Consider the following 10,891-nt stretch of genomic DNA (forward strand, 5'->3'; position numbering starts at 1 on the left):
AGGGTGGACATTTTGGTACCTTGGCAGCATTGCCCTGCTCCTACCACCCCACAAAACACACAGTGCAGCAAAATGCCTGTGATGGGGAGACTCGGGGCTGCTGCCAGCCTGGGGAGGGGTAACCTTTCCTCCTCTTTGTGTTTTTTGAGCTCCCTGGCCCACTGCTGCTCTTGTCACCTTCCCATTGCTCCTTCTTCTCCAGTCTGGAAGTGAACAGGAGCTGTGGTGTGGATGGGACTCCACTATAGGGATTTGCTGGGAGGGCCGGAGCCGAGAGATATGGGGCTGCAAGGACGACGGGATCCATCCCTTCTGCATCCCAGAGGGGAGAGAGACTCAAGGGCTCTCCGTGGGTGGAGGGAGAGGACCCCTTGTTTGTCCCTTCAGTACACTCCATGCTTGCTTCCACCTGGTGCTGCTTTCAGGTCTCATCCTGCCCTCACCAGGCGCTGGCAGCCAGCAGGGCTGGGGGTTTCCTCACCTAAGGGAAAAGGAGTGTCTGACCCCAGGAGGAGGCGATCGGAATTGGGAGCTGCTGCCCATGCTGGCTACAAATGCACTGGTGACTCATGGGAAAGCATCTGTTCCCATCTGCCGGTTTCTGATCCCCGGACTCCCATCCTGTGCCAGGGCAGGCAGCTCCTGTGTCTTCTGGGCTGGCTGTTCTCAATACCCGGCCCTGCCCTCAGATGTAAGGGGTACAGGGAGATCAGGGAGGTCTGAGTTGGTCTGCTTGTCTGGGGAGGGATTGCCCCTGCCATGTCCTCCCCTCTGCTTCCACAAACCACTTTGATTTGACAGTGGGTTTCTCAAGATAAAACCCATCCATGCCTTGGGTCATGAAGCAAACTGGGGCTTGGATTTCATGTCTCCACACATGGGAACTAATGGATGTATTCCCGGGCACAGGATTAGCCCCGTTTCAGTGCTCCTAGTTTAGGACTGAAATTCTGAATATCTCCTACATTCTATTTTGGCATCTACTTTTGCTGACTCTTCTTAGGGCTTTCAGTGTGTAAATCCCTGAAGGGAATGAGACACTGACTCCGCATATGAGTTCAGGCGAAGACAAGCGAAGACCCTTTATTTTTACAATCTATCCCTTTTATAATATGATCTAGTGTTCATGAGCAAGCAAAACCCATTTCATTGGCTACTGTCTTTCGTCCACGCGTCTCTTCAGCGTTACTTATTGGTTCTTCAAGCTGGTGCACGCGAATTCCTCTTTCAGGGATGTATCCAATCTCATCCTTATTTTTCTGCCTCTAAGTTTCACAAACTTGTTTGTAACAAGCCTCAAGGCCACAGCTGCATTCCTGTGAACCTGTAACAAACCTCAAGGGCACAGCTGCATCTCGTCAAAGTAAAACACTATATCTCATTTATTCCCACAAATCCCCCTTTTTGTTTTTCTATCAAAAGCTTGTTTAATCATATTCTATAGCATTTTCTATACCCAAGACACTAGACAAGAAACTATCATTATTATAGTGCAAAATATTAGTAACAAGAAAAAAACTATTTTGATTAGAGACATTATCCACCCGCCAATTCCCCAACTTGTTACTAAGTGATTCAGCCAATCAATCAAATCCATCACTGACTTGTAATTTGCTAACTTCAAATCTTTGATTGCTTTATGGATTAATTCGGAGTTATCATCTGATAAGTCATTCCCCATCAGTCTTCTCAGAGTTCAGTGTCTTCTGCTGTTCGTTCTTGTTATCCGATGCAAGAGCTGGTCTTACATACCTTGCAGGTACCCACTTAGGTCCTACATCTGTTGAGACACAAGCATACCCTCTGCCCCAGGTTAGTAGATCAAAAGGACCTTCACAATTACCTGTTTGTAGCGACTTTGTAAAAACTTGGGCCTTCTGTGATGTGGCTGTTAAATCTTTTGATTGAAGAGACAGAAAATGAGAGATAATAACTGGAATATTATTTTCAGACATGTTCAGGTAGTTTAACACATACACAGCTTTACTTAGCCTGTCTGCTGGAGTGGCTCCTGGCATTCCCCCTTTTTGTTTTTGCAGGTTCAATTGTTTGTTGCAAGATTTTCCAGCCCAGATATTTCCAAGGCTCAGTTTTTTGCACTTTTTCAGGGGCTATTTCAAGTCCATATCTGTTTAGAGCTTGTCGTATCTCTTTTTCTTAGCTGTGGGCAATCCCTTTTAAAATGTCCAGTTTTTTCCACAGGAGAAACATGATTTCTGTACTTTCATTGCAGTGGCAAAAGCTGTAACTAATGTTTCCATATGATGGGATATTGACTCCACCTTTTGGGTAGCTTCTATCATATCCATTAAGGAGGGATTTTTTAGAGGCAAAAGCACTTTTTTACAGTCCGTATTCGCATTTTCAAAGGCTAATTTTAAGAGTAGGACCTCTCTTGCTTCTGCATTTTTGACTTGTTTTTCCAAAGCGTCTTTAAGACGATCTAAGAATCAGATATATCCCTCTCCTCTCCCTTGCTTTATTAATGTAAATTATTTTGTCGCTCTTCTGGCATCCGGCACTCTTAGTAATGCCTGTAAAGCAAGGTCTCTGCCTTGTGCTAATATCTCTGGTTGTAATCATGCCTGTAACGTTGGGTGATTTAGCGGCAGATCCCCCATAAGTTCTGGGAGTCCTGCCCCTTGTAAAGGGTCGCCTTGTTGTCGCTGCATATTGATAATTGTGGCGTTTTGGCAGGCGGTACGCCAGGTGCTTTCAAAGATCACCTTTTGCGTTGGAGTCAATATAAGATTAACAAGCGTGTATATATCAAATGGTATCATTTCATTTGTAAATATTCCCCGTAGCAGGGGTTGTGTAAAAGGAGAACCCAGTCCATGCACGGCAACTGTTTGTCATAGATCTTTTAAAACATTATAGCCAAAAGGTTCATGCTCATTGGGGACATTTGCGTTGCTGCGTATGACGGGACACGCGATCGCTGAACAAAAAGCTGTATCTCCCGCTTGCAATGCTTGGTGTCTAATCTTTTGCCACCTTGTAGCAGGCGGCTGACGCCCCCCATTCCTCGGGCGGCAATTGATTATGGGTTTGTGGAGTATCGGCATTAGAAGCAGTAGAGAAAGGCGGTAAGAGTGCCGACGCAGCAGGGGCCGGGGGCGGGCAGGCGGGGAAGCAGAAGGGGTACTGATTGCAGGGATCAGAAGGTCTGTCAGAGGTGTTGAAGCCATAGGAGCAGGTGAAGGAGAAAATGGAGCGTTTAAACCGTACACAGTGACCGTTTTCCTTAATTCCTTAATCAGATCCCACTGAAAGGGGATCCATTCATTTGGTCTATTATCTTGTACCCACACCGGAAACGCGAACCCCACGGATTCTCCATCTTTCAGCACTTCCCTACGGAGCTGCTCCCACTGATCCCGGAGGTCAAAGGCTCGCTCAGGCTGTGGTACAGCCCGCAGCGCGGGCGGCTGCATCGGACACGGGGGACAGGACAGAGTGGATTTCATTGGAATGGAACTTGGGGGAGGCAGTCTGAGTCCTGTTCCCTTGTTTGTTTCACCCAAGTTCTCATTCTTTTCATTTTTCCCCAAGTCTATAAGAGCTTCCTTGGGGCTTGCTTTCACTCTGTTCATCATTCCCTATCTGCGCCACTTGAGCGACTGCATTTTGTACCTTTTTTTTTCTTTTCTTTTTTTTTCTCTCTTTTTTTTTTTTTTTTTCAGCTTGCCATTAGCGCAAGGTCTCAGTCACTAATCGCCAAGTGGTCATGACTTCAGTGGTGGTGGTGTCCCCTCTGGACACCACCTCCCAAATCGTCTACCCTCCTGTTCCCAAGTTTTCACATCAAATACTGCAGAGACTGTAGAGGGAGCCCCTTGCTTTTGCAAGAACTTCAGTAATAATTTTATTTTATATGCGTCATACTTCACTCCTCGTTTCACTAATAGCTGCATTAAAAGTTTAACTATAGCTTCTTCTTCAGCTGATCTGTTAGCTCCCATGATTACTGCCCAGCTGCTCACCTGTTTCTTAAGGTGATGTCCCGGGATTAAAGCCACGGTCCTGCCGTCAGCTTGAGTCGTTCAGCTGGGGTTCCCTCCGGACGCTACTTACAGTGCTGCCTCCTCCGGATCACGTCGGGGTCACCATTTGAAGGGAATGAGACACGGACTCCGCATATGAGTTCAGGCGAAGACAAGCGAAGACCCTTTATTTTTACAATCTATCCCTTTTATAATATGATCTAGTGTTCACGAGCAAGCAAAACCCATTTCATTGGCTACTGTCTTTCGTCCACGCGTCTCTTCAGCGTTACTTATTGGTTCTTCAAGCTGGTGCACGCGAATTCCTCTTTCAGGGATGAATCCAATCTCATCCTTATTTTTCTGCCTCTAAGTTTCACAAACTTGTTTGTAACAAGCCTCAAGGCCACAGCTGCATTCCTGTGAACCTGTAACAAACCTCAAGGGCACAGCTGCATCTCGTCAAAGTAAAACACTATATCTCATTTATTCCCACAAATCCCCACTTTTGTTCCTTCTATGCAGGCCAAGAAAAAGAGGCCAGGACATTTTTCTAAGGAAATGTTGGTTCTTTACCCTTGGGATATTCCAGGTCAGCCATAGGGTCAGTCAACCAATGTAACTCCATCCAAGGGGAGGGAGAGGAAAACAGTGTCTTTCATCACAACAGCATTCAAGTTCTTTGCTTTTCCCCTCCCATGAGATCAAGCTTTCATTGAAGCCTCCAGAACCAGCTTAAAAGCTACTGCCAAAACCATGCCTGCTGATGTCTGTCTGTGCAGGAACTGTCAGGTAAAGGACATTCTCCCTCTCTTTGGGAGAGGGACTCTCCTGGTGAATTGGGAGGTTGGTGCTTATGTCTCTTTAGACTTTGGGTGTTGCATCCACTGCACAGCCCAACCCTTCTGTTTACAGCCCTGTTATCTCCACAGCTGCGGGTGCTTGTCTCAGGTGGCTTGTCCATGCCAAATCCCCATTGCATTATGGAATCTCAGAAATGTCCATTACAATTCAGTTCTTTAATGCCTGTTTGCTTAAGGATGATGTTTAATACTTAAACTACCCAGGAGAAAAAAAATAGGCCACTATGGAAATTCCCCCAGGATTCAGGCTGATTTAAAATCAGCTGAAGGAATGAATGTCCCAAAGAGAACAGCAGACTCTGTTCTCGCAGAAAGTGTAGGCAAGCTCACTTTGCATTTGCAGAAATGGATTTAGGGAGCGTCCAGGTGAAGTGGTTGTTAAAGTCCTTTGACAACCCTGAAGTCATAAGAGACAAGAGAGTATAGTTTGCTCCAAAGATGCTTTTACAGTTCAGAAGCCCGATTCTCTTCTCTGAGGGTGCAGGTTAGTAGGAATTTCCTTGCAGAGACCATATGAGGGCAAGCAAGGCTTGGGGGTACAGAATTGGGTCAAGGTACAGAAATCGGGGAAAAAGAGTTAACTATTTCAGGGAACTCCATGCCTCCTCTCAGATTTGACACTCTCATACTTTCTGCCTTTGCATCTCCTGGGAAAGGAAAACATTTTCCTGGAATTGGAAAATATCTACAGAACTTCCATGTTCTTATGGTCTCTACTCTCTAGCCTAAAATTATCCACGGCTGGTTCATCCCTAGTTGCACTTGTGCCAACACAAACAGTTCTTTTGCTTCCTGATGTACTTATTGACAGTGGTATGTCCCAACTTGGCCTTGGGTTTGACGCATTATCTTATTTGAGCACTTTTGGCCCATACTGGAATGGAGGGACTCCATTCACCTGCTTGTCCTTCTGATATTTCTTTGCACCTCTTCCACTTTCAGTTTGTCTTTCTTGAGTGTGAGTGATCTGAAATTCACGTGGTATTGCAGAGATAGCCCCTGCTGTGAAATGTGGAACAGTATTAAGACTTCCCTGCTCCTATTGCAAATACCTCACTCCATCTACAGTACAAATACCTTTGCATTTTGCAGATCTGCACCTCCTTAGAGACTGGGGGTGGGTTACACTGACTATGTGTAGCTGTCTCCATCTGGCCTAGTTGTTTTAGGCTTTCTTTATAGCCAGCAAAGAGATGCTTCTAAAGTGATCACATGGAGTAGACATCTAAAATGACATCTAGGTGTTTTTTGCTCTTAAAGTGATCATTTCTGTGCCCAGGGACATCTGTGCTGGGACTACCTGTAGCTAGGTTGGAGAGCAGGCACACTCTCCATTCCTGGACATGTCCTCACCTCGTAGGAAAAGTTCTTGTCATTGCTCCTGACTCACACTTTGGGCTGGTGGAGTTTCACCCCATTTCTGTGTCTTCTACCTTCAGGATCTTTGAAATCTCCTGCCGTGGTGCGCAGCAGCAGCAGTGTCTCCAAGTCACGACTCGCTCTGCAGCTCTCAGAAGAATGACTATCTACACAGAGTTTATGGAAGCTCCAGCCAAAACTCTATTTCAGGAGAGCTGTTTGTAATAGCTTTCCTTTCAGATGTGTTATTAAAAAGCTTTCTTCTGGAGCAATTGGTGCTTTTCCAGTGTACAGTAGTTATTCTGGTATGCAACTGCTTATACTGGAAAATGGTTTCTCTACAGGAATGGCATGTGATGAATGATGTTTAATCCTGTAAATTGGGACCAGCTTTGGGATGAGGAGGAAATCAGACATGACAAGGAACTGCCAGTGGGAACAGGCTGTGGGCCCATGCTCCACTATAACTCTGGAGGATCCATCCCTATGGGACACTTCTGAATAAGAAGTATAGATTCAGCTCAGGTTCACCTTTTGCTCCACTTGGTCCTAAGCAACGGACTTCATGAAGAGCTGTTTTGAGGGATTTTAAATATTATTGCCATTTCTATATTGCAGTTCAAAGTCCATATCCAGTTTGCCAACTTCCAGGCCTCTCTTAGATGTCTGAGGAACCTAAATTAGGATTGCAATTTCACCTTAAGTTTTTCCAAACATAGATGCCATCAACAACCCTCAGCTGTGTAGACTACCCCTGTTCCATGGAGGAATTTCTTCAGTTTTCTAACTCAAGGTGGAGGGCTAAGCAGACCCAGACATGAAATGAACACCTGGCTCTGTAAATCTGGAGATTCAAGGCAGGGTGTTGAAATCACTGCACTCAACCCTCCAGCTAGAATAATTTAGAAAGCTTATAAACTTCCTACCCACTTACTTCCTATCCTGCCTTGCTAGGCAAGCTATAATTTTTATTTTTAATGAAAACTTCTGAACACGTCACCATATTTCTCTGTCAAGTAGATCATGGGAAGGAGATGGTCAGAGGTATCTTCCAAAGGGAGACTTCACAAGGATGAATCCTGTCATGCTTTGACCCAGTGACCTCTCTTGGCATAACGGCTTTTGCACCAGGTGACCCAGCCATCAGTGCAATGACTCATTACAGATTTGTGTGATTCATGCTTTTCTCCTTATTGGATTGCACCATGCATCTTGATATGGGTGAATCAATTTGGCTTGGACAAGATGTGGAACCCATCAGTCCGGGTTTACCCATTCAGCTGCTTAAGGAAAAGTCCTTACTTTGTTAAACTTGGTTTTTAATAGGAAAAATTACATTGCTGGAGGCTGACTCAGCACTCTGCAGAAGCCAAGGGGTTTATGAGCCTGAGTTTATTTTGTGTCACTAGAGCTGGTAGGAATACAGCTAAAGGGGAGGAGCCAAGGATCGGTTCTTCCTTTAAAATTTCACCTGTGTCTTTCCTCCAGAGTGGAGTGACAACGGAGGGAGCCAAGTGACAATGAAAACAGCAAACTTGGAACCTGGGTGTTGGTTTTGGATCATGTCTAGAAATAACAGCCCGAGCACAGTGCGTTTCTTGTGGCACATTGCACAGTTCTTCAGGAGGTAAAGAAAAGGAATAAGAAAGTGACAAATGTTACAAAAAGTGCTCTGTTGGACTGGGGTCAGAGGGCAAGGGTTCAAATCTTGGTTTATCCCTAGCTACTCCCATATTTGTGGGTCCCAGCAGATATTGGAAGAAAAGATTGAGATTTATGGAACAAGCACAACAGAACAATGTTGTCTCTGATTTCTCTGCTGAGCTTCCTTTTTCTCTTTGAGGTTTCCTCTGGGCAACCAGCAGTTTCCATAAATTAAAGTGTTACATTGCCCCCCCCGCCTCCAATGCCTTGATTTTTTGATGCTGTACAGATTGATAGGGGTAGTTCACTCTAGGCACTTTAACACCTGATGTTTGAATCAGGCCATGACTGACAACAGAAGTTCCTTGCTTGGGCTTCAGTAGCTTTGGCACCATGACCAGGAGGTGAGGCATGAGTTTTTGTGACAGAAGTTTGGAAATTTCCTTTTTTCAAGTCTTTGTGCTGTGAAATAGCATCTTTGAATGTCCATGCAAGGCAACGCTAAAGGTGTGGACATCTCGCTGTGTCCATCCAACACTAGGAAAGCCCAACAGTTCTGAGGTCCTACCTTGTTAGTCTTACTGATACATCCTTCCTTGTTTACGTCTACTGACCTGTGGACTTCTTCTAACCACCAGGCTGGGTAGCAGTACCCTGTGCACCAGTTACTGCGGGAGGTGGGCTTGTTTGGAAGCTGCTGCTGACACACATCTTTAATTGTTTTGTGCTTAGATCATGTGTCCCTGGAGTCCAGCTGAGTGGTGTGGCAGGGAAATTCCCACCTTGGCACAGAGAAGCTCCAGAACTGGGGTCTTTCAGCTCTTACCTCCACTTTGACTAGTTATTTCTTCCGAAAAATCTTCCACTTCTTCCAGCGTTGCATTACTGCCCCTTCCCCAAGCTCCTTCCTAGATAATAACATGGCTGTCTGTTGGGAAAGCAATTGCATAATTGCAAAATCCCTATTGCTCATTTTGAGTCATTGGATCTTGGGCTGCAGTGGTTCACCCTCACAACGCCCCAAGAAGGGAATGTGATATCACTCTCTCCAATTTACTGATGGAGAAGCTGAGGTGTGGAAAGGTGAAGGATTTGCTCAGAGTCAGGCAGTGATTCAGTCGCAGAGCCGGTGTTGGAGCGCCCAGCCCACCCAGGCTCCTCGGGCTTGCATCTGTCTAGACTTTTCCAAGCACCAGCTTTGATGCTGGTGTTACCACCATCTTCTACCATCAACCTGGGAGCCTAGACATCTCCCCTCCCTTCACTAGTTGTGAGGAAATGTCTGTATCCTCAACTCATAGCTAGAGGGGCTCAGATGCTACAGACAGGAGAAATGTACCTATCTACCTGGAGAACAGCATACCTCCCTGTGCCTCTTGCTCCTCCCCTGCCTCTCTCTGGTCTTATGGCCCTGTCCCCACCACCAGGGAAGTGATGTGATCCAGGACCCTGTCTAAATAAATCTCAATAAAACTACACCACAGAACACAGCATCTGCACACTGGTGGTTCAACAAATGGCAAAACAGCCCACAGACCTTAGCTTCGGAACTGCCAAAAGGGAAAAAACCCAACACACAGCTTCATTTCTGGCTGTGATAACTTTGATACAGAGTCAGGGTGAAAAGGACAGAGCAGAGTATAAAGAAGAGTGCAGAGGGGAGTGCAGGAGGAAGTGAGGCAGAGGAGCAGCTGTGGATCCTCCACGGCTCGGGTGATGCACAGCAAGAGGGCAAGGGGAGAAAGAGGGAGAGAAGGTAAAAAACAGGTGTCCTGAGTGCTGGTTTGCAAACCCCAACTGCAGTGAGCATGCATGGGGCTGATGGAGTGCTCGCGGTAGTTCAGAGGATCCCATTGATGCTGGTGATACCAGACTGGGCCTGAGCACAAAGTAATGAGGAAAGTTGCCTGTCCCTGTAATTATGTTTGGACCTGAGTGTTTCCCTGCATTTGATTCCTCACACATTATTGCTTTCTTAACCACATTCTTTACTCTACTCCTTGGACTGGCTGCAGTTTCCATATGAAATAAAGGCCCGTTCACCACTGCACTAAAAAGCTCTGCTTTTCTAACAGGAAAGTCGATAGTTAAACACGGGGAAGAGGAAAAGCTGGGCATCTGTGGCTTTGCAGAGGAGGTGGGGGAACAAATCCAGGAAAGGGGTGCCCTTCAGTCCTGCAAATTCAGCCCTGCTGCTCTGTATCAAGCCCGTGTGAGTCAGAGCCCGGGGAATTTTTACTACTCACTTAACAGAAACCAGATGCCACGAGTGGCACGTGTCCTGTTAGCAGCCCTCACTCCAGATGGTACGGACTGGGACAGCTTTCATTCAGACCGTCCCATATCCCAGGGTGATACAGGACGTTACTGAGGATGAAAAGGCAGCAAGGGCTGGTTCCTGCGAGGCTCAGTGAGTCAGTGGTCTCCTCATAAAGGTCCTATGATGAGGGATTGGCTCTGCACTTGGGACCTCTCACCACTTTTCTTCACAGCTTTCATGGGGACTGGGCTGGAAAGGCTCTCCCAAAGCCCTGGGAGGGAGAGAGAAACTATAACAATACACAAGAGTTTAGACCCAGATGCAACTTTTCATGGAGAGAGATCTGGTCTTGCTTCTTGATACCAGCTTCAGCTGGGTAATTGCTGGAGTCAGGAGGTGCCTTGGCCTCAGCCCGCAGTACAGGTGGGGGGGATCAAACCCTCCTGCCCCACGATTTTGCTCCAAAATCACCTGCAGTCTCTGGATCAGCACAGGGGTACTCATCACTTTGCCATCCTGCAGGGATTTGGGAGGGAAAGCAAGCTGAAAGCAGGGTACTGTGATTGCACAAATGGGTTAAGATGCTGCTCAGTCCGTGCATTTAGCTTTTAGGGCCTCAGCTGAAGCTGGAGAGGGGCAGATATGGCCCCATGTTTTAGGTGGTAAGTGAAGAAAACAGCAGGGTTTTGAGCAGGACATCTTTGTCACATTTAATTCCTGAATCCTTTGCTCACCTATGCAAGCAATAAAGAAACTTAAGAAAACCACCCACTCTGTCT

This window comes from Nipponia nippon, unplaced genomic scaffold (genome assembly GCF_047370975.1).
Source record: "Nipponia nippon isolate SJK-2023a ecotype South Korea unplaced genomic scaffold, ASM4737097v1 scaffold_29, whole genome shotgun sequence".
In the NCBI taxonomy this organism is placed as follows: domain Eukaryota; kingdom Metazoa; phylum Chordata; class Aves; order Pelecaniformes; family Threskiornithidae; genus Nipponia; species Nipponia nippon.